We start from the raw sequence: 22007 nt of genomic DNA, 5'->3' as shown, positions 1-22007 counted from the left end.
TTGAGTAGTAGATTGTCTAGCAAAATGGGCATTTGATGGAATGCATGGTTGGAATATTGTAGATACCATGGACATTTACCTTTGGATTTATCTCATTTGTTAGAGAAATTAATTGCAGAGGATGGGAATGAGTAATTCATTGTTCTTTGCAGGGTTGTTGGTCATTCTTGCTTTGTGACTTTGATTTGTGATTAATAAATTTTTATCCCTTTTGTGTTAAAATTTAGTAATATAACAAAAATAATGCAAATTCTAGATTATAAAGGATCTAGAACAATAATCAAAATTAGCATACAAAAGAAAAATATTATATGTCTAGAAAATATTAATTTACAATATATGTGTTAATTTAAAGTATTAAGTAGTTGAAAAATATGTCTAGTTAATATTATTCAATTATATTGATATCCTATCATTTAATAATAAAAGAAGAAAAAAATAACAATAAGATTTTTTAATAAACATGATTTAAAAGCTACAAATTTTGTCATCCATGCTAAGGAGGGTGTAGGGCGAGGTTGACTATTGGTGAAAGGCGATGTATTGTGGGTACTAGTGTTTGTAGTGGCCTTGTGGAGATTGTTTTCTTCATTTATTTTCTTGGGTTCATTGTTTATGGCCTCAACGTTAAGGTTTCAATGGTGGGATGTGATTACACAACTCCTATAGAGGTGGTTTTTATGTTTTCTTTTTCCCCTGCTCCTCCTGAGGTTGTTTGGAAGGTCAGACATCAACCTGGCCTATGTTCTTATTGAGGTGTATTTAGGGGGCTTGTTGGGGTTTAGACCTTAAGGATAACTACGGATGGAGGGTACAAGGGATGTTCTGAGGTTGTGTCTTCTTATGTGGATGATTTTTTTCTCCTTGGTTGTTATGTTTTTCCATTGTTTGTGGATGGGTCTTGGACGCAAAATGAGGGCTAGTTACCCTACAAGCACTTAACTAGAGAGTGTTGTGCCTCCCTTATGCCCACTTCTGTGATGATTGCAGACTTCTTTTGGTGGATGTTGTCCTCTAGGATTTTTACATCTACTTTCCCTATTCCTTGCCCTCATGATTACTCTCTAAGTGGGATTTGCTTCAATGCTCCTGTTCACTGGATAGTGAGGGGCCTTTCTGGTGGTTTGTTGTCTCTCAGAGGCTCTACTGCTAACGAACCTATTGAGGTGATTTGCTGCATGTTTAGGGATTCCTGTCAAAACCCTGTGAGCCCTTTGGTTTAGACATAGTGCTTTGTTATTTTGTTTGACAATTATTTTTTGGGGACTAGTTTTTTTGCAATGATAAGTTTTTTGGATGCCCCCTGATCCTTATGGTCTCCATCCATTGTTGAGAAAGTCTCTACTCAAGGCGGTCCTTCAAGCAAAAGGTTGTGGGATGACTTTCAAAACTCGCTTGTTGTTTTCTTGTTTCCTTGACTATTTGGCCAGTGCAAGGTTTTTTGTCTGGGTTATGGTTCTAGGTGCTTTCCTAAGCCCCTCTATTCTGAAATTGTAAGCCTTTTGAGGTATCAAGATCTTTGTCCCCATTGGTTGGGTGCTCCATTCAAAAGCCTCTCTTTTTATGAAGGGGTTTCCTCTTTATAGGTGTTGGCGGGCTCACTACTTGTGAGGTCCACCCTGTTTTGTATCTAGGTTTGGGCTCTCTCCCGATTTAATCTTTTTCAAATAAAACATGCTTTAAAAGAGATAATCTATTATGTGTTGAATCGTGTACAATATTAGGTAAAACAAGTATAATAATGTACTAATTTATTTGAAATAATTTGATTCATAACATGTTGCAATACATTACAATATTAGTTTTTATTCATTTCATAATGAGATGAATATTTATTTATAAAATTCATGGTTTACATAAATTTTAGCAAAAGGGTACTATAAACATTTTTATAGTAATTATATATTGAGGGAAGAAAGTGGATTTAAATTTAACCTCCAAGTTGGAATAGCAAATAGATGCTCTTTTCTAGGAATGGTTGTTTCAAAAGATTCATTCATATCTATATCAACTTCGCTTCTCCAATCAAAGTAGCGAAAGAGATGTACTAATGCAACGTCAACAATGGCAATGCCCATGGAAGCACCAGGGCAACCTCTCCTTCCTGCCCCAAAAGGAATCATGCTTAATTCCAAATCTTTGGTTATTTCAAAAAATTTACCCATAAATCTCTCAGGCTTAAATTCCAAGGGGTCTTCCCATACTCTTGGATCTCTTCCTATAGCCCAAGCATTAACTATAAGCCTTGTTTTTGCTAGTATCAAGTAGTCATGATCAGATCCTTCCACAATACAAGCTTCTATAGATTCATGAACCATGAGCAAGGGGGCTGGTGGATATAATCTTAATGTCTCTTTCACCACACAATGCAAATATTCCATATTTAAAATATGAGAATTTATTATCTTCTCATCTTGTTTTACTACAAAATTAATTTCTTCTTGCAATTTCTTCATCACACTTGGATTTCTCAATAATTCACTCATTGCCCATTCCAATGCAATTGTTGATGTATTATTGCAGCAGCAAACATTACCTATATACACATGCATAAAATATCTCATGTAAATAGAATGTGATGCAATCATTAAAATTGGACTATACAAAATTATAAAAAAAATTATGGATCTAATCCAACTGATTTACTTTCCGCAAAATTCATCCTCGACTTACAAATATCATTGCCTTTTTATCTTCTAATGTGATTTCCATGTCCACAAGCACGTCAACCAAATCCTTCTGTCGCTCATCTTCCTCCTTCACGCTGCACCTCCTCTTGCGCTCCACATGTTCATCTATTATGTTGCCGAACACGGCATCCAAACGCTGGTGAAGATTCTTCATGCGTCGCCTCAGCCCCTGCAAGTCCAGCCACTCCAAACAAGGAATGAGGTCACCAATATTCAAAGCTCCCAGCAACTTAACCTCCATAATCATATCCTCGAACGCCGTGCCACTGGAGAGACGGTCGGCATTTGTCCTGCCCGTCAACATCCGCCATGTCAAGTCGGAGGTGTAGCAGGCAACGCTCTCGCTCACATTTACGCCCACTCTGCCCTCCTCGCTCTTCTCCCAGATCGATCCGACCGTTGCCAGCGCCGCTTCCTCCCTCACACCTTTGAACGACTCGATTCTCTTAGCACTCAGCAGCTCCACTATGCATATTTTTCTCATGTTTCGCCAATGATCCCCGTAGGGAGCAAACAAAATGTCCCTGTGATTGTAAAACAAGTCTTTGGCAGCGGCAATAGACGGCCTGTTGGCAAAATTCATGTCCTGGGTTTTCAGAAAATGCTTCGCCACGTGAGAAGAAGACGCAACCACGACGGGAACAGAACCCATCTTTACCAACATTAATGACCCATGTTTCTCAGCTAGCCTCTGCAGACCACGGTGAGGAAGAGCTCCTAACTGATGGAGGTTTCCTATGATGGGCAGCGGAACTGGTCCTGGCAAAGACAATCTGCCATTGTTTTTCCTCGCCCATCCCAATAGAGAGGACAGCGACACAGTAAACAATAAGATTGCAATGCCTATTGCAGAAAAACTCATATCAAGATCCATCACTATGTAGATCCAGAAAGGCAGATTGCTGCTCCACTTTTCTTGGGGGGAAAAGTCTGTATATATTTTGCCTCACCAATTTCCCACGATTCGTCTGTTGTGACAGATGGAATCTTATGTTCCGCACCGTCCCTTTCCCACGAGCGAATGGCACCGCACTGCCTGTGCAGGCTCCTCAATTTCTCACATGGAGCAGGTTACCAATATATATATTAATGTTTTTTTTAATACCACCAACAACGTAATCGTATACCAAAAAGTTGCAGCCCATACATGTACTTTCGAGTTTGCTGCTAAAAGTAAGCTGTGAATATACTGAGGTCACGTCTAAGGGTGCGCGGTGTAACAAACTGTATCAAGCAATTGGATCATCAACATCTATTTTTCATATATGAGATTATGACATAATTTCAATAACATTTGGTTCTTGATCACGGGCTGTAATATTGTGGATAGGGGTTGTATAATGTTTTGTTTTCTATTGGGCTGATCGGTCTTGTTTTGTAATTCTTTTTGTGTTTCATAAATTTTTATTTCTTTTATTTTTAAAAAAATAATATGATTTAAGTTTAAATATTTATTTGATACAATCATTGAATTCAAAGGATTGCAACTACAACCATAACTATCTTCTCTTGTACCAAGAGATTCTTTTTTAATTGACGACTGACTCTATTTCTAAGTTGAATTCGTTACTCTAGCTAAAAGAATTCTCAGTATATAATTTTCATTCTAAATCAGAATTTAAGTTTATGCCCTAGGAATTCTATAAGAGGTCATTTTTTTCACTTTTTTTTTCCCTTCCCATTAAGGAATAATATAAGTTAGTTCTGTGTACAACTTGAGTTGGCCTAGTGGTGGAGAACTTGTACTCTTGAAATAGAGGCCATGAGTTCAAATCCCACAAAAGGGGTAGGGTATGTACACCTTATTGGCTTCGGCCCATTATATATATATATATATATATATATATATATATATATATATATATTAGTTCTATTAAATGTACTCCTTAATTCAAGATTTAAGCATATTCATCAATTCTTATAATTGTAAACAAAAAATATATATATAATGATAGATACAAAATCTACTCAATCCTCTTGCAAATTTAAAAGAATATATGATAAGTAATAAGAAGAAGCTAAAATAATTAAATCAAACAATACGGTGCTCTACTTTCAACACTCAATACATGGCTAATATATAGCCACTTACATAACCAAACAACCTCCTATTGTTCTGTAACTAAGAGTAATTCTAGTAAGACTTGATACTTTTTTATGGAAAAACTTAACATATAGAAACTAAGCCTTGAAAAAATTAGAAGTATTGGAAAAAATAATAAAAGAAAACATAGCCTTCTTTTCTCTTCATTATATTTCTTCATCTTCAAAAGGAGAGAAAAAACACACTTCACTCAAACATTTGTTGCATCCTCACATTCAAATACTTCTAAGATTATAATTGGATATTTGTGAAACTTAATTTATTGGAATCGAACATAATTGAATTATTAGATAAATATCATTATGCTCACACTACTTTATAAACTATCATGACAAAAAAATTCTTAGTTATTTCATTACTTTTGTCTTTTCTTATATCTTATTGATTTTTTTATATATAAATTTTCATATCTCTCCTTCATTGCATTATGTTCGAAACCACACAAACGTTTTGAACCACCAAACTCACTTGAAAACTACCCAAAATACCTTTCTAATGACTAACATGCTTAGCGCAACTCGACATCAAGCCAAGAGGGGACAAAATATTATTGTTGAGCTCTCCCCCTCAAACAGTATTGTCTGACCTAGTTACCAGAAGAAGGATCAACACCCATGGAGGGTGTGGATCCATCTTCATTCTTTTCTTCAATCTTATCATCTAATTTCTTCACCCATGTCATCTTCATTTTTTCCTTCTCTTCACTGACATCAATTTTCTCTTCCAAACCATTGGGTTTCTCAATTCTACTTCTGCAATGTCTTGCAATGTGTCCCATTTTGTTTCAATTGTAACATATCAAACATTTCTAAGATTTTCTTTCATTCACTTTGCCACTTCTACTTCTTCCAAGATTCTTATTTACCTTCCATTCAACAACTTTTTGCCCATATACATTACATGCAAAACAATATCCATTGAAATACTAAACACTTTTGCCAAAACCTGAATTTAATCTACTTCTGCACTCAGTTACTTTATGACCAAATTATTACAGTAGTGACAATTTCCATTAAAAGATTGATTGTTGATATGATTTCTGCATTCACCAGCCTTATGCCCAAATCTATTGCATGAAAAACGGTTTTCATTGAAAGATGAATACTTGGAAAGAACAAGAGGTCTTTGGACATTCTTTGATTTTTTGAAGCTTCAGTTTGGAATGAAATTGTTTTGATCTCTATAAAATTTCTTCAAACTATTTTTTATCTTGTCTTTTCCTTATCTCTTTGAACATCCACCTTCTTCAAATTCAAGTCCACCTTTGTCCTTACTTTGTTTCTGAGAATTTAGTACAACATCTAGCACTTCACTTCCACCTTTTAATTTCATCTCATTGTCAATATAATTATTTGCATCTTTCAATTCCTTCTTGAGTTTGGTTACTTCTTCTTCAAGTCTTTAACATTCCTTAGTCTTCTCATCAAGCTTTGTCTCAAATTCATCAATAACTTGCTTTCCCTTATCAAGCAGGCTCCTTAAGAAAGCAATAGTTTCAACTAGCTTTTCATGCTTCTTTCTACTATCATCTGGGGCTGCCAATGCAGATTTCAATTCCCCTTTCATGTCTACAAATCCATCAACATTGTACCAACCATTCTAATCTACGACATCCATATCATTCAATTCATCTTCCAACACAATGTTCAAAATCTCAAATCTACCTCAATAGTTAAGCTATCTTTTTAGAAACGAGTGCTTTGATATCAATTGTTCAACACTGTAGGATGCTAAGAGGGGGGTGAATTAGCATATGCTAAAACTTGACTGAATTAAATTGATTATATCCATTCAAACCAAAGTGCATGAAATAAAACAATTGTAACAGCAAAAGTATTCACACAAGGACACTAAGATTTTTACGTGGAAAACCCAAATTGGGAAAAACCACGATGAGAATCAAACTCACTATATATTTATATATAAACTATTTACAATATTTGTGGCCATTGGCCAAATATCTCACTACTTTGGACTTGTAGACTAAGGTGCACAACATTAGGCAAGATACAAAAGAGAGACTTGCTCAACAGAAGATCACTTCTCCAAGGTAAGATACATAAAATTATCCAAATAGAATAAGAGAAATAGATTGAATTGTATAAGAAATAGCATCTAACAAAATGTGGATAATAGTTCACAGCTTCATATTCATTTATGGGTATGTATAGGATCATGAGGGGCCAAAAAGTGGTGATAGTCTGACTAAAGTCCTAATTGATAGGCTGATTGAAAAATATCTATAACTTTCAAACGGTGTCACATTTGAATCTGAAACATGTGTCAGATTCTATGCTTCATATACTATAAGATTAAAAGAAAAAAAATGAATTTCATAAAGTTTTGACCAAGTTATGGTGGTTAGACATACGAGTTTTTATACTTTTAAAAAGTAGTAAAAAAATCATAATTAATTATTTATTTCAAAAAAAAAATTTGTGTCACATCTGGACATAAGTTCTACTTATATCTAAAATTTAATTAAAAAATATTATGATTTAATTGTGGTTAGGGTAGTCAGACAGACGCTTGCTTCTTATCTTTTTGTTGATATTTTAGTACTATTGCATTGAAATTTTAATTTTTTGTCAAATAGATTTATTTTTTTAGAAAACAACTAGTACCTTAGAAGCTACATTTAATTTGTTATAGATTCTATTGTTACATATTTTTGAAATAATATTGGCAACTTATTCAAATTTTTACATCAAGTTACCTAACTCTGTTTTTTGTGATTTTCATTGCCACTTAAGGGCCTGTTTGGCCCACCATGATCCTACACATACCCTTATGTGTGTTGCAATACTTTTGAACCTCTAGTTCACTTCAACCTTGCATTGCATTTGCACTTTCATATACATGTCATTCACACGCACTCTGTCGCATAGCAAATACAATTGATCTTCCCATTATATATCATTTGGATCAATAATATTCTCTACTAGGTCGGCCAAAGAGAGAATGTAATGTGTACATAATAACAACCCAAAATATATTATTGGGAAGGTAAAAGAGGAATATGAGGATTCACACCAAGTCAACACACCTTCCAAATATCACCAAGAGAATTTACATGCAACCACTCAAACCAAAACACATAAGTCGGTACAAACGGGTCTGCAAACTTCAAAGTATCTTAACCCGAACCCAAAAACAAAATAAGTGGTTCGCCACAAATGAAGAACAACATCTTAGGAATAATAATGATTGACCTATAACATTCTTGAAACAATATTAGGATAAGGAAAGCAACATATTCCTTTGCATACTCCTAGAATCAACACCAAAGTTGATAGACAACAATGTCACTCATGAACCAACCAATTAAACAACTAAAAAATTGAAATCGGGCAAAACGATCATTTTGCAATAGTAAACATGACCATCTAAGACATATCTAGTGTAGACACAAATTTTGGGCAACAGTATTGTTCATCAGAACAATCATCATAGCTTCTAGACCAAACAAGGAACATTAAACTTATAGAACCACTTTATATCATCCTAAATCAGAAGGCACACCATCAATTTGCTAATTCTTTTCTAGAAAATAGTTAATCACATAGTCATTTGGACCAGCAACTAGATGCAATCAAGAACCTTCACTAGCACAATAGTTCATCACAGTATATCTAGACAAATAGCACTACTTATCCGTACCACCAACAATAGCTTTGACATCAATGGCAACAAAGACTCATAAATGTGTATCAGATTCATCATTAGAGCATCATCCTTGTTTGGAACTTGCAGTAGCTCTATCTATTGTATTTCAAGTGGCTCCTCTTGCATCTTGTCCACCATCCTTAGGTGATGTTAAGAAATATTGGGAGGCAGATGATATGCTTGACTAGCTTCATTTGTGTCATAGATTCTCTTTTGTGTGTTTGCTTGTTCGTAATGTGGTTCCCCCGTTATGTGTTGCTTGAAAAAAATTTGTTTTATGTTAGGTTCTCTTTGGATGACCCTTGTTACTCAGTTGGTGCAAGGTAATAAAGAGGTTGAATTCATTGTGACATTCTTCTATTTGTATCTCAATTTTTCTATATGTTATATTTATGTGTCTTGTGTTGTCTACTTGGGGACGATGCAAAGTGTTGAGATCTCTTTTTGGTCTCTTCCATGTGACTCAAAAAAACACTTGTTTGTTATCTCTTGTTCTCTTCTTTCATTTTGTTCATAGTTACACTACCCTGGGGGATGAGGTCAATTCAATACAAATATTCTTGATATACATTATTTATCATAGTAGCATGCTAACCCCAGAGTTAATGGATCCCTTATGTGTTTTTTCTTATATATTTTGTGACCATTATCCTTTGATTTGTTCTTTCTTGGGGTCATCTCAATGTTGTAACATGTTTGTCTTTTGGATGTATGCTTCCTTAAAGCAATTTCTCCTCATAAGGCAAATGCAATCTCTTTAACATGGGGGCATACATTCCGCTCAAAGTTACACTTTATGCACAAACCATGACATGTTTTTGATACTCAAGTTACTTTGCAAACTGAGCCTTTTTCTTTGTAATTTGGTATTTCTCTTTTTCATGACTCATACTAAGAAAATCTTACTAGGCCAATGCAATCATGCTCTCTCTCTCTTTCCCTTCCATGTGTTGTCCCTTTTATCTTGATATTAGAGTAGTAAGATCCTAAAGTCCCTAGGGTCTTGTTGTGTCTTGTCTCTTTGATATCTTGGTGAATTTTTTTCAATGTGATGTTGTACTTTACCATGAGTATGCTTAGTCTCATACTCCCGCTAAAGTGGAGAAAAATTAGTCATAAATTGTATCCGCATACAATTTCATCCTCACCTAGACCTCACCTTGGTGCTTCAACTTTCGATGTTTGATGCTTGTTTTGATTTTGCTTAGACCATCCACAAACCTACATTTTCATCTACTTTTTTGCCTTTCCTCCAAGTTTGAGTCTTGATTGACAGGACCAGGGCATTGGGCGCCTTGGTCCTATCTCAAGACCAAGGTGACCAAGTGCCCTAGTCCTCTCAATTAGGGCCCATTTTTGGTCCCCATAACGATCATCTCAAATGAGTGGGAAATCTAATCCTATGTCAACCTACTCCAAAAATTCAATTAATTTTTGGACACTCAAGTATAAAATGAGGTCTACCCCTCTCATTTGAAAATGTAACTTTTTCAAGAGGCAATAATCAAGATCCTAATTCAATTCAAGTGAGCAAGCAATTAGTCATTCATCAAGAATTGGAGCAGAAGTGAAATCAAGTTTATGCATTCAAGATGGTATCCATGATCAACCTTCTTTGAATACATTCTACAAGAAAGCCCTAAGACCCTTGCATGAGGATCAAACAAAAATTCATCAAGGTATACATTTCAATTACAAGCATTTTACTTTCAATTTGTCCTTTCCCTCAAAATGAAAGCATTTTGGTAGTAATTTACATTTCAATTTCAAGGTTAATTCCTAAATTGAGGTTTGACCTAAGGCAAACCCCTATCCACAACATCTTTCCCTCTCATTATGTGTGCAGGAAACAGGTTCAGGAGCTATACTCGGGGATTCTAACAATGATGGATAGGTTCTACTTTTGATGGAGAAAAATTCAGAGGACCAGAGCAAATATGTATTACTTGGTCCCGAAAAATTAAGCTAAACTTTTGGGAATATATGTTCTAAACATCTTCTTTTGCCCAGATCTTAGTTTGTGGCTTCGTGGGATATATGTAGCAGTCTGTTTTCAACAATTTGCTTCAATTATTCATTGTTTTACCCTAATTTCACAATTACCTTCCAATTTCAACTAAGAAACAAGGTAGCTAAAAATAACCAGTGAATCTAACCAAAATTTCAGCCCTTTCCTTATTTGGATCGTGGCTAGATCTATTGGATTCACCCCTTTCAATATTTTGGCTAGTTTGGCTTGTTAGTGGTTTTATTATTTTAATTGAAACCCTAATTCCAAATTTCCCCCAAAACACGTTTACATTAGATTTTCAAATAAATAACATTAAACGAATAAAATGATTTCTCTAGGTTTTGATAAACAAAATCATATTTGAAAGAAGAATACCAATATTTATGTGAAAGACACATCCATCAAATTTGTAGTCTACATATTGCTTTCTTTATTAATCACTAAAATACAAATAAATACCATCTTAACTCCACTAATATGAGAGTTTGCATCTTCAAAATAGTATCTATCTACCTAGAAATGCAAGAAATTACTTGGAAAATGAAATAACTCTACAACCTTCAACCAAACTTCAACCTTCAGAACTTAAGAAAGAATCTAAAAATTATCTTTACAAACCGCACACACGAGGGAATAAGACTTCCCACCTAAATTAATTAACTCTTGGTTATGATCAGAATGCAAGCGACCACAATCAATTTCATCTTCCATTTTAGCAATTAACATTCAAAGTTAGAAGATGTGATCCAAGAGACTTCAGTTCAACAAAAGAAAACTTCATACCATCAATAGTAGACTTTAGTTCACCCTGGAAAGAGTAGTCCAATGCTTTGTATTGCATGTGTAAAAGAACCCATGTGTTAGAAGTAAGAGTCATGCCCAAATTGGAGAAACCATAATTTGAAGGAGAGAAATAATTGTGTCTTACATGAATGAGGGGGACCACACTAAAGAAGTAAATGAATGCAACATATACAATGGAAGTGCCAATTTGCCCAAAATATACCAAGTCACTCACACTAATCGCCCATCCAATGAATATTAAAAGAATAAAGAATATTCTTGTCAAACGAATCAAAGAATATGCTGCTTAATTCAAAATTCAAAATTATTCCTACTTTTTCTTTTGCATGTACTTCCTATAACTAACCAAGCCATAGCTCAATGCTTTCTCATATAAGGCATCTACTCACTCTACCCTAAACTTAGCTAATTTAAGGGCCTACTTGAAATGGTCAATTGCTTCTCCAAGCACCTTTATTGTCTTTATAATTTTCTTGTTGGCTATTCCCAATTCTATAGACTCATCCAAAATTTGTTGATTAATTTACTTTGAAGAATCAAAATTAATCCTAGGCAGTCAAGGCTATATCTACTGTGTCCAACCTCTACGTACTCTCAATGTAGGTTTATAAACTTATCTTATTCAGCACAAACTTCTCAAAATCCCTATATCCTTCATATAAGGCATGGTGTTCTTTCAAAATTGTAGTTATATATTGCTCAATAGTATCCTTTTGGAAAGATAGAATCTCTTTGCTCTTATCTATAAAGTTAAAGTTCTCTTAGATCTCAAAATATCTTCCTTCTCCAATTCCTTTGAATCTAACCCTTCTATTTCTTCAAGTAATTTACCAAAGTTGACATTTCAACTTCTTCCTTATTGGCTTCTTCATATACTTCATAAACTATCAAAAATGTCCTTATTTGGTTAAGTTGTTCTCTAGCCTATGTATTCATTACTATAGCTTTATCTTTCATGGCATAAGGCATGTCAATTTCTTGTTTAGCTACCAAAGTAGGAGCTTCGAGGACAACATCTTGAGAGGCTAGATGGGTGATTAAATTCCTGATCAATTGTTTCATTTGTTCTAATTGTGCATTGATTTCCTCTTTTACCTATTGATCCTTTTGTATTCTAGACTTAATTGTTCTAGTTGTAGCTTCAAAAGTGGATATATCCTCTCTTTAGGCATGCTTACCTAAATTGACTTGCATTGTCTGGTAATCCATGATGGAGAGTTCCATGTCATCCTTATTTACCAATAGTGTATCTATCTAAGCTATTATTTCTTCCCACTCATTTTTTTGAGTGGCATACAAGGTTATAGGTTTCTTCTTTTTCCTATTTTGCTCCACTTCTATATCCATATCATGTAGCTTGATTATCTTAATCACCACATGCCTCCTTTTGTTAGGAAAATGGTATCTCACCCTTGCAATAATAAAAGGTTTTTTTTATAAATGAACACAGTCTTGCAGGGTCTGACGATGATTCCCTTGGGTGGGATGTCTAAGGGTTGTAGGCCCCTGTGTGGGTTCAAGGGTTGCACCCCAAAAATCCACATTTTATGTATAATTTATCATTGTAAATATTAACCATTTATCATTAGGTCAAAAATATAATGGTCGTATTTTATGGGGGCATTGTATTATGACTATGTATTGTGATGTATTTTAAGAGTCTGGTAGTTGTTGAGTTTTTAATGGCTCTTCATTGATGATACTCCTATGAGAAATTTGTTCAACAAGTATATTGTGATTTGTTATTGATTTCTGAACAATATTGGGAAACTTTTGGAGTGTGGGGTTTTTCTCCTAAAAGAGGTTTCCCCATGTAAATAATTGAGTTGTGGTATGCATGCTATTTATGTTTATTTATGTTGAGTTTTTTTAATTATCATAAATATCTAAAAATAAATTACATAACCCTCCTCTAAAGATTAGTGTAGGAAATTGTTTCATCACCTTAAATTTCTTACAAGTGGTATAAGAGCCTGATCACTTTTAATTTTAGTTGTGGGTTGTCAGGCTTTTTGAACTAATTCAGCCTTGAGTGGGAGTTTGTGCACAAGATACTTTGTGATCTTATTGTAAGAATTTTTATATGGTAAGTTCATTGGAGGGAATAGAAGTGGAGAAATTTTCTAGAAATACTTTTGAGATTGGGAAGCTAAAGATGGAAGATTTGTTAATAGATCGAAATATATGGGATGCTATTGATTAGAATGTCTTTAAACCTATAGATCATGCTTTGGCTGGTCGGTATGATGTTATGGACCATAAAGCAAAGGTTCTAATTAGATTGTGCTTAGAAGACTATTTTAATGTCCATGAACATTCCTCTACAAAGAAGCAATGGAAGAAACTTGGTGAACTATATCAAGCAAAATATTTACTGAACAAGATTTTCTTGAGGAAGAAATTGTATACCTTGAGAATGGAAGAGGGTGAATAAATTACATACCATTTGGAAGATTTTAATATGTTGATAGCTCAATAGGAATTTGTTGGTGTCGAGATGGATGAGAAAGAGAAATTCCAAATCTTACTTTGTTCTTTGCTTGATTTGTGGGATTCCCTTGTTATGGCTATTGATGGTACTTTTTTTTATTTTGAACACTAAATATGTGGTGGGTTATTTGTTTTATGAAGAAATGAGGAGGAAGGTATCCATTAGTGCCAAGGAGGTCCTAAATATTCATTAAAGCCTTAAATAAAAAGGCAAGAAGAATGAGAAGCATGATAAATCCAAGTCCAAGGAGAGATCCAAATCTCCTAGAAAGTCCAAAATCATTTGTCAAAACTATATTAAGCTAGACACTTTCATAAGGAGTGCAAAGAAGAAAGAAGGAAAAAAGAAAAGAAATTTGATTCCAATTCTAAGTTCAAGAAGGAAGATGGTGATGTGTTCATTGTAGCTTTGGCTACTCATGTATGTAATGTTTGAATCGAGGAACACTAGGAGGAGGGGGTGAATCAGTTTTCTGCATTTTTTAACTTTATTAACCTGTTCTTTCAACCACTTGATGCAAAAGAATAAAAGTAAGGTGCAGAAACACAAAGCAAAGATCAGTAACACCGTAACACCATAACACCAAAAAATTTACGTGGAAACTCGGTTAAGGGAAAAACCTTGAGACCCACAATATTAATATACCTTGTTAAAAGTATAATAATATTACATGAGGGGAATGCACATGCATTCAGGCACATTGCCTAGAGCTCACTGCTCAAATTACAATAAGAGCTACAACCCCTGAAATCTCACTACCTTACAAATAATAGTTGGAATGTCTAAACTGATAAACAACATCTACAAATGCTTGAAATAGTTCTCGTTAAGTGCAAAATACGCTGATCTGCAACACTACTATGTTCTGATATTGTGTTGTATTCTAAAGCACAAATCTTTCAATTGCGCACATGAAATTGTGCACAATCACTCATACACACATCACACATATATACCCATATCAAAAATGTTCAAATCAATCACTTTAATATATTTGCAACATCAATTTAGGTTTTATTCATGTCGGCCCAAAAACCGCATAACACACAAATGAAATGTGTTACCCAAGTCCACCCAATCTGATCCAAAACAACCAAGAAGACCAAAACAAATTATCCACATGCTTCCCATATGTCGGCATAACATCCTCTAACACACAAACAATCACCAAAATTACTTTGCACGATCCACACAAAGAATCTCCACACGTTACAACTTACGAACACTGTTCTAACAGAGAACCTATCTACCGGATCTTCCAACTCACTAAATACTCAACACCGGAGGCCATAAACCTGGAATAAGGCATATTACATGTCCATAATGTGTCTCCAATTTCTGCAACACCAAACACTCAACACAAATGATTCGCCAATCAAAACATTGTACACTCTGCCGAATGACATGTTCTTCTCACCGAACCTCACTGGACCTCAATCAATCTACCCGTATGAATAAATCATGAACTATGGATTGGATATCTAGCTCAATTTGTCATCAATGACAACATCTGATCATCAATGCAGTGTCTTTTTCCAACAATCTCCCCCTTTGGCATTGATGGCAACACTTAGTGAAAATGACTGTGTCGGACCAAAACCAAATTATATACATTGCAACAATAATCTAACTGCCAGACTTCCCAAAAATCAAGACTCCCCCTAAGATCAACATTTTTCACCTCTATACATTCCCCCTTTGACATCAATGGCAAAGGTAGGATTTCGAAAACCAAAAATTTAAGCCAAAAATGCTATTTACATATGTACACAAAGTCCTTACATGCTTACAAAAATTCGAAGATGTCTGCATATGAATTCTTTAATGTGTCCAAGTGGCTACCCCAACCCTTTTGTAGATTCTCCAACACCGGTATGAATCCACTAAACAAATAGGCTTGCACCTCTGCAGTTTTTACATCTTCCGGATCATCGCTGGCCAGAGCATCTTGAGTATCCTTGCGAGCACTCAGCAAAATATACAGCTTAGGCATAATGAGACTCCTAATTTCTCCAACTCTGTCAATTATTCTCCCAGTCATTATTCTAATTTCTAATCTTCTAAAGTAATGATATTACCTGATTTTCATGACTACTCAATGATACTGATAGTGGATCAACTGATTGAGATATGCGTTCAAGCTCATTCTCATGTACCTTAGACTTCTTCTCAATGTCTACAATGAACTTGGTCAGAGATAAGCATGATTTATATAAGTTCCCACCTTCGGACAATGCATCTTTCATTCTCTTCACACAAGCATCTAAAGTGACTATGTCTTTGGCAATCATCTTTTTCAAATTCTAGAGTCTCTTTGCATTGAATTCATTTTGGACTTTCTCCTCGGCAGACTTTTCAAAAGACTCAAAATGTGTATTTACATAATTAATCAAACTCTTTAATTGCCCAGATGGAGTGTCTGAAATATCCTTTTGAAATGAGGGCATTAATTTCTCAAAACCATTGTTTGCCAAGTTTAGCAACATACTATCCTCTGTATGAGATTTCAAAACATCCTCACTGTTGGCATTTGATCATTTGGACAATCGGTATATGTATGTTGAGTATTTTGTATGTTGTCATTGATGGAAACTATGTTTCTTTGAGTCATCTAAGTCCTTCAGTTCAACCAGCTAGACTAACCAATAAAGCAGAGATGGTTTTATTAGAACCGGTAAAATGACTGACAGGGTCTCACACCAACAATCGGTACATGAAATCCATGAAGGATGAAGGAATGTGGTTTTGCAGCAATGTTGATGACTATCAGATGAAGGTAAATTCATGACCACACAAGCAGATTTGATCAGATGAATGAGATTTGATCAACAAGGAAGAGATCAAGAAACATAGTCAATTGGTAGTGATGAAAATCACTCAGATTGGTAAAACGGCATAGAATTGGATTTGTTATGTCGGTGGCCGACATAACTAAAGTGTACAATGCAAGATTGTCTAGATGCATTGAACCTAGGGAATTGTAATAAGGTTCTAGCTGACCTTATGATCATTTTTATTGTGTGATGAGGTATGAAAGGATATATATACATGAGCTTGATAGTGTGATATATGATGAGCAAATTTTGTATTTTTGATAGTGCGAAGATCAGAGGAGTTGAGAGATGAAGTCTTTGTGATGTTGTAATATTCTAAAGCGGATCTTATCAGACACATAAGGTGTTATACTGAGATCATTTGTACATGTTGTCTTCCTAACAGTTGCAGCAAGAAAATCCTCTTACAAGGTGACACCTAACAGGGTGCAGTCAGATCCTAATAGTTTTGATCATTAAATCCTCTAATCAGGTGACACATTAGCTTGTGTTTGCAAATCCCAGTTACTTGGGTAGCTCCTAACAAGGCTGGTCCTCACATGCTTTTTTGGAATACTCTTAATCGGGCTTAGACACTTCTAACAGGGTGTGCCCCTAACCAGGTGTTGTAGACCTTAACCGGTCAGATCTCTATACTGCAGTTAGTGGATCTTGTGGGTACTAACTCCCACCATGGTTTTTCCCATTTGGGTTTTCCATGTATAAACTCTTGTGTCATGTGGTTTATGCTTTATGTGGTGATGGCATACTTGGTGTTATTTCTTACATGTCTATTGAGTTTTAAGTTAGTGAAACTGATATTCAGATTTGTATTATTTTTATTATCACTTATTCACCCGCCCCCCTCTCAGTGCCTTATAAGTTCATCACTCATTGGCCTTTTCTTGTGCAAATGATGCAAGTTGAATCTTTTGAATTGGAGACAAACAAGCAAGGTTAATCGGACCTTGAATAAACTCTGGATCATCAATGACTTGTTTTCCCTTCACTGTCTCTGCAGTGTCTTTTTCCTCAGACTTAACTTCAACTTTAATCTCCATCTTTTCTTTTTCAGCATCCTTCTCAAGAATCGAAGGATTAAATGAATCAACCGGAGGATTGTCAACCTTGGCATTTCCTTCATCTACTTTCCCTGCATCTACATCCTCAACATTAACCTCTACCTGCTCAAAAGTTTGGACTTTCGAGACAAAAGTATCATCCACTGTTTTCTCTTCTAGATTATCATGTGATGGCATGTTCTTCTCTCCCCGATGAGATTATTCTGGCCCTTTTGCCTGATTAACTTCATACTGATTATCTAACAAAATTTTTGTCAGAATCTTGTTTGTTTCCTTGCAACCTCATCTATTTTCCCTAACACAATTTTATTTTCTTTGTGCTTACTCCTAAATTATGTCTTTACTAATTTAAGTAATCTATCTATCTCCTCCTTAGAAATAACTCAACATAGATTAAATAACACATTCTTTCAATCTCTCATCCTCCTTGTTTGTTGTTTGTTGTGTTGGCATTTTTGATGATTGATGCTATGATTGTCATTGATGGACACACACTTGATTTGAGATCACTTTTTGTATGTATGAGTTAAAGCTCAACCAGTATTTGTTCCAACCAGTATGATGTATTATAGTCTTTAGACTATCGGTGTTTTGCAGAAAGTGTTTACCGATCTGAAGCGGTATGAAGACCCCAAGCAGTTCGAGGATCTCAAGTGGTACGAAGGAACAAAGCAGCACAACTCATATTTCCCAGTCTTCATTTTGTCAAACCGGCAACCGGTATTTTGTATGAACCGGTAATACTCTGTGATGAGTTACCAACCGGCATTTTGTGATGAGTTACCATCCACCGATTGTTTGGCGGTGCCGACACTCTGGCGGTGCTTTTTGTGTCGTGTTACCAAATATGTCTAGATGCATTGAATCTAGGAAATTGTATTCTAATCCTATTGGGACCGACATGAAATCAAATTCCTTTATAAGGACATCACGTCTAAGGTTTTAGGTTGTTGCTAGGGTTTAAGATGGTTGATGAAGTTTTGTAAGTGTGAATATAGAAGAGAATTTCAGGTCTATGAGAGAAAGCAGAGTGTGAATGTGTTGAAGACTGAAGTAATGTTGGAATGCATTAGGAACGAGCTATCAAGGATCTAACCAAGCAATCTGTACTATTTGCTAGATCACTCACTTATTGATTACTCACATCTTTGACAAGTCTGAAGCCCTTAACCAGGTAGGCCCAAAAAGCCTTTTGTAAATCCTCTAACAAGGTGGTTCACATCTGTGGATCTAAAATCCTCTAGCAAGGTAGTCTTTAATCGGACTTATCTCCTAACAGAGATTGAGATTCCTAATAGGATCTATTATGGTAAAGAGCATTGTATGACCTTAACCGGTCTGGTTCCTATTTTGCAAATAGTTACTTGTGAGTTTCATCTCACCGTGGTTTTTCCCACTTGGGTTTCCACGTCAAAATCTCTTGTGTTATGGTGATTGTGCTTTTGTGGGTGAATGCATTATTTGCTATTTGGTTTGCATGTGTGTTAACCGGTTTGTTTGCTAAACTGTTTCAGCGGTTTACTGCTAGACTAGTAAAGTGTTTAAGTACAGTAATTTTTGGCATACTAATTCACCCCCCCTCTTAGTATTCATCAATTGGTATCAGAGCCAACCTTTCTATAAGTTTAACCACTTGGAAAGAGATATGGGGGAGTACACTGTGAGGGAACTTACTCATCGACTTACTCAGTCTAAGCAAGCTTATGATGATCTTATGGTCAAATATAAGGTCTCTCAGGCAAAAAGAAGAGAACATGCTGAAAAAATGATGGAGCTATCTGAAAATAGTTCTTCTGATGAAGCGGACATGGAAGCCCTAATTCAAAAAGTAGAAAAGTTGAATGAATCCAATTCCAATCTGAGAAAAGAGTTGGAATGACAGACTATTTGAATGTGTCAAGAGCTTGAGAACAGGAGGAAAGCTGAAGATCTGGTAAAAGACAAAGATCATGAAATCTCCAAACTGAAGCAAGAGATCAGTGCACTTACCGCTCACCTCCATGAAAGCAAAATGGAAAAGGAAGATATGCAAGGAGAACTGAACATAGCCATCTCTGAGAATGCAAACTTGATGGAAACAAATGCTGCTATTTCCAAAGAACTCTTTGAGTCAAAGGAAATACTTGCTAAGTTCAACAAGAGTACTGTTAAGCTAGAGCAAAAGCTTGAGTCGGTCAAACCTATGAAGAATAATAATGGACTTGGTTACTCCGGTCATGAGAAAGGTGAGACCTCTGGAATAAAAGATGGAGCATCAAAGAAACAATCGACATCAAAGGATAAAGGTAAGCAAAAGTTCAAACCTATTTGCTTTAACTGTCTTAAAGAAGGACATACTGCTAATGTGTGTAGGAGCAAAGCCTGCAATAATTTTCCTTACTTTATAAACAATGTACCTAGATCCAATAAGTTTAATGGTAATTGTTATACATGCAACAAGTTTGGGTATAGGGCATCTGAATGCAGGTCTGTTATGAACAACACTGGAAGATATCCTCAGAGAACTCAAGGAGTTGGTTTGGAACCTTTTGTGAACCGGAATCCCAACAGGTTTAATACCTTTAATCATCAGTCAGGAAGCGGTGGCTATCAAGCGGCAACCGGATGGAGAGAAAACTGTTTGATCTGTCATTGTCATGGTCACACTGCTGCAACATGCAGGAGGAAGAATGGTAACATGAATAATGGACCATGGAGAGCACCTAGAATGGTCTGCTATCATTGCAACAAACCGGGTCACATTTCCAGATTCTGCAGAACAAGAAAGAACATATCGAATGACATACCGGTCACTCTGAAAGGAAAGATTGATATTGAAACTGTTCAAGCAGATATAAACAAGACTTGGAAAAAGAAACCAGGAGTGTTGCAAGAAGAACCGGTTTCTGCACCTAGTGTGGAAATCACGGAACTGACAAACTAAGCATCAAAAAAGCTTAGGGGGATAAAATGGTGAAATACTTAGAACCCTCGGTTGACACTGATAAAAGACCTTAACCGGTATGTGATACATGTCAGTTGATAGAAGACCGTAAATGGTAAAAGACAAATTAGGGTTTACGCCCTAATAGTGGAGCATTTATTATGGTAGGTGGAGAACCTGTTTAAAAGGAATTTTCAAATCATTTCTCACTTATCATTTTTTAAGTGAAGAAGTTTTTCAAGTGCAGAGCGAAGAAAAGCGATTTACACTGTGATTCAAAGAATTTATCAAAATCCTGAAGAAGAATTTGAAGCAAACATATGTTGGAGGAGTGTAGAACACAAAGCGGTATCTCTGCAACCAAAGGAGTGTGTGGCGAAGTTCAAATTATGAAGCCCTAAATTTTGATCTATGAAGGTATTTTTCATAATTCTCCGTTTATCATGGCTTCTGCATCACATGATAGCTCTTGTGCACCTGTTGATTCTATGGACTTCATTCAATGAAATTTAAAATACAATGCCCTATCTCAAGTACCTGTTGGTGTTATAGTGGAAGAAGGCATTTCTGATTACAGAGACTGCAAAATTGAAGACCTAGGGTCTCTTGTGATCCATTCCTAGCTGAGCTTGTTCTAGAAAGGATAAGAAGATTAAACCGGAATTCAACATTCTGGAAAAGAATAAACTTCACAATGCAGTTTACTTTCTTGAAGAATTTTCGGATGATCACATTCGCATTATTCTAAGCAGGGTACACAATGATAAGATGTACTTGGAACGGACGCATGATCACACTGGAAGCAATTCATGTCATCACCAGTTTCTGTAACACAGGGGAAGTGCCAGCCCTAAGGAAGGTCAGCAAGACTGTAATGTCCAAGCTCACCAGTTTAGTGAGCGACTCACGTGGAATGACCGTCAACTCAATCAAGGACGATCTGGTCAGGTATGCCTACATGGTGATAGGTTACCAGACGTTCTCTGCTAGCATAATTAATTTTGTCTCTACTGCAGCAGTAAATGCCGCTTACAGGATGATCAAGGAAGACGCATCGTTTGATCTGTGCACTTGTATGCAAAGACAACTTCTGTTGAATCTTAATTTGATCAAACAGGACAATGCACTGAGATTTAAGTTCCGACAACTACTTGTTGGGTTGTTCTTTTACTTCCAATGCTACTTTCCAAGAGTAGGTGACATTTAGTGGTCTGGCGACCAACTAGTGACAAAACAAATCAAGGAAATCCTACAAGCGGTTGGAACCGGCTATCCGGAAGTGCTGAACAAATACTTTGATGAGTTCAGACGCAAGATGAACCAAAGGATAAGATTATTCGGTGATATAGTCAAAAAGTATGAGGAAGACATCTGCTTCACCATCAAAGTGGATGAATGCATAATGGAGGTCGTTGAGCCCAGA

General features: G+C 35.8%; 1 pseudogene; it reads right to left on the bottom strand.

Moving 5' to 3' along the window:
- Positions 1 to 1898: 1898 nt before the first annotated feature.
- Positions 1899 to 3564, bottom strand: LOC131039106 (cytochrome P450 750A1-like; annotated as a pseudogene).
- Between the last annotated feature and the right edge of the window lie 18443 nt (positions 3565 to 22007).

The sequence above is a fragment of the Cryptomeria japonica genome, chromosome 10, assembly GCF_030272615.1.
Source record: "Cryptomeria japonica chromosome 10, Sugi_1.0, whole genome shotgun sequence".
In the NCBI taxonomy this organism is placed as follows: Eukaryota; Viridiplantae; Streptophyta; class Pinopsida; order Cupressales; family Cupressaceae; genus Cryptomeria; species Cryptomeria japonica.
The sequence above is the reverse complement of the archived record's forward strand: the minus strand, read 5'-3'. Positions and strand labels throughout refer to the sequence as shown.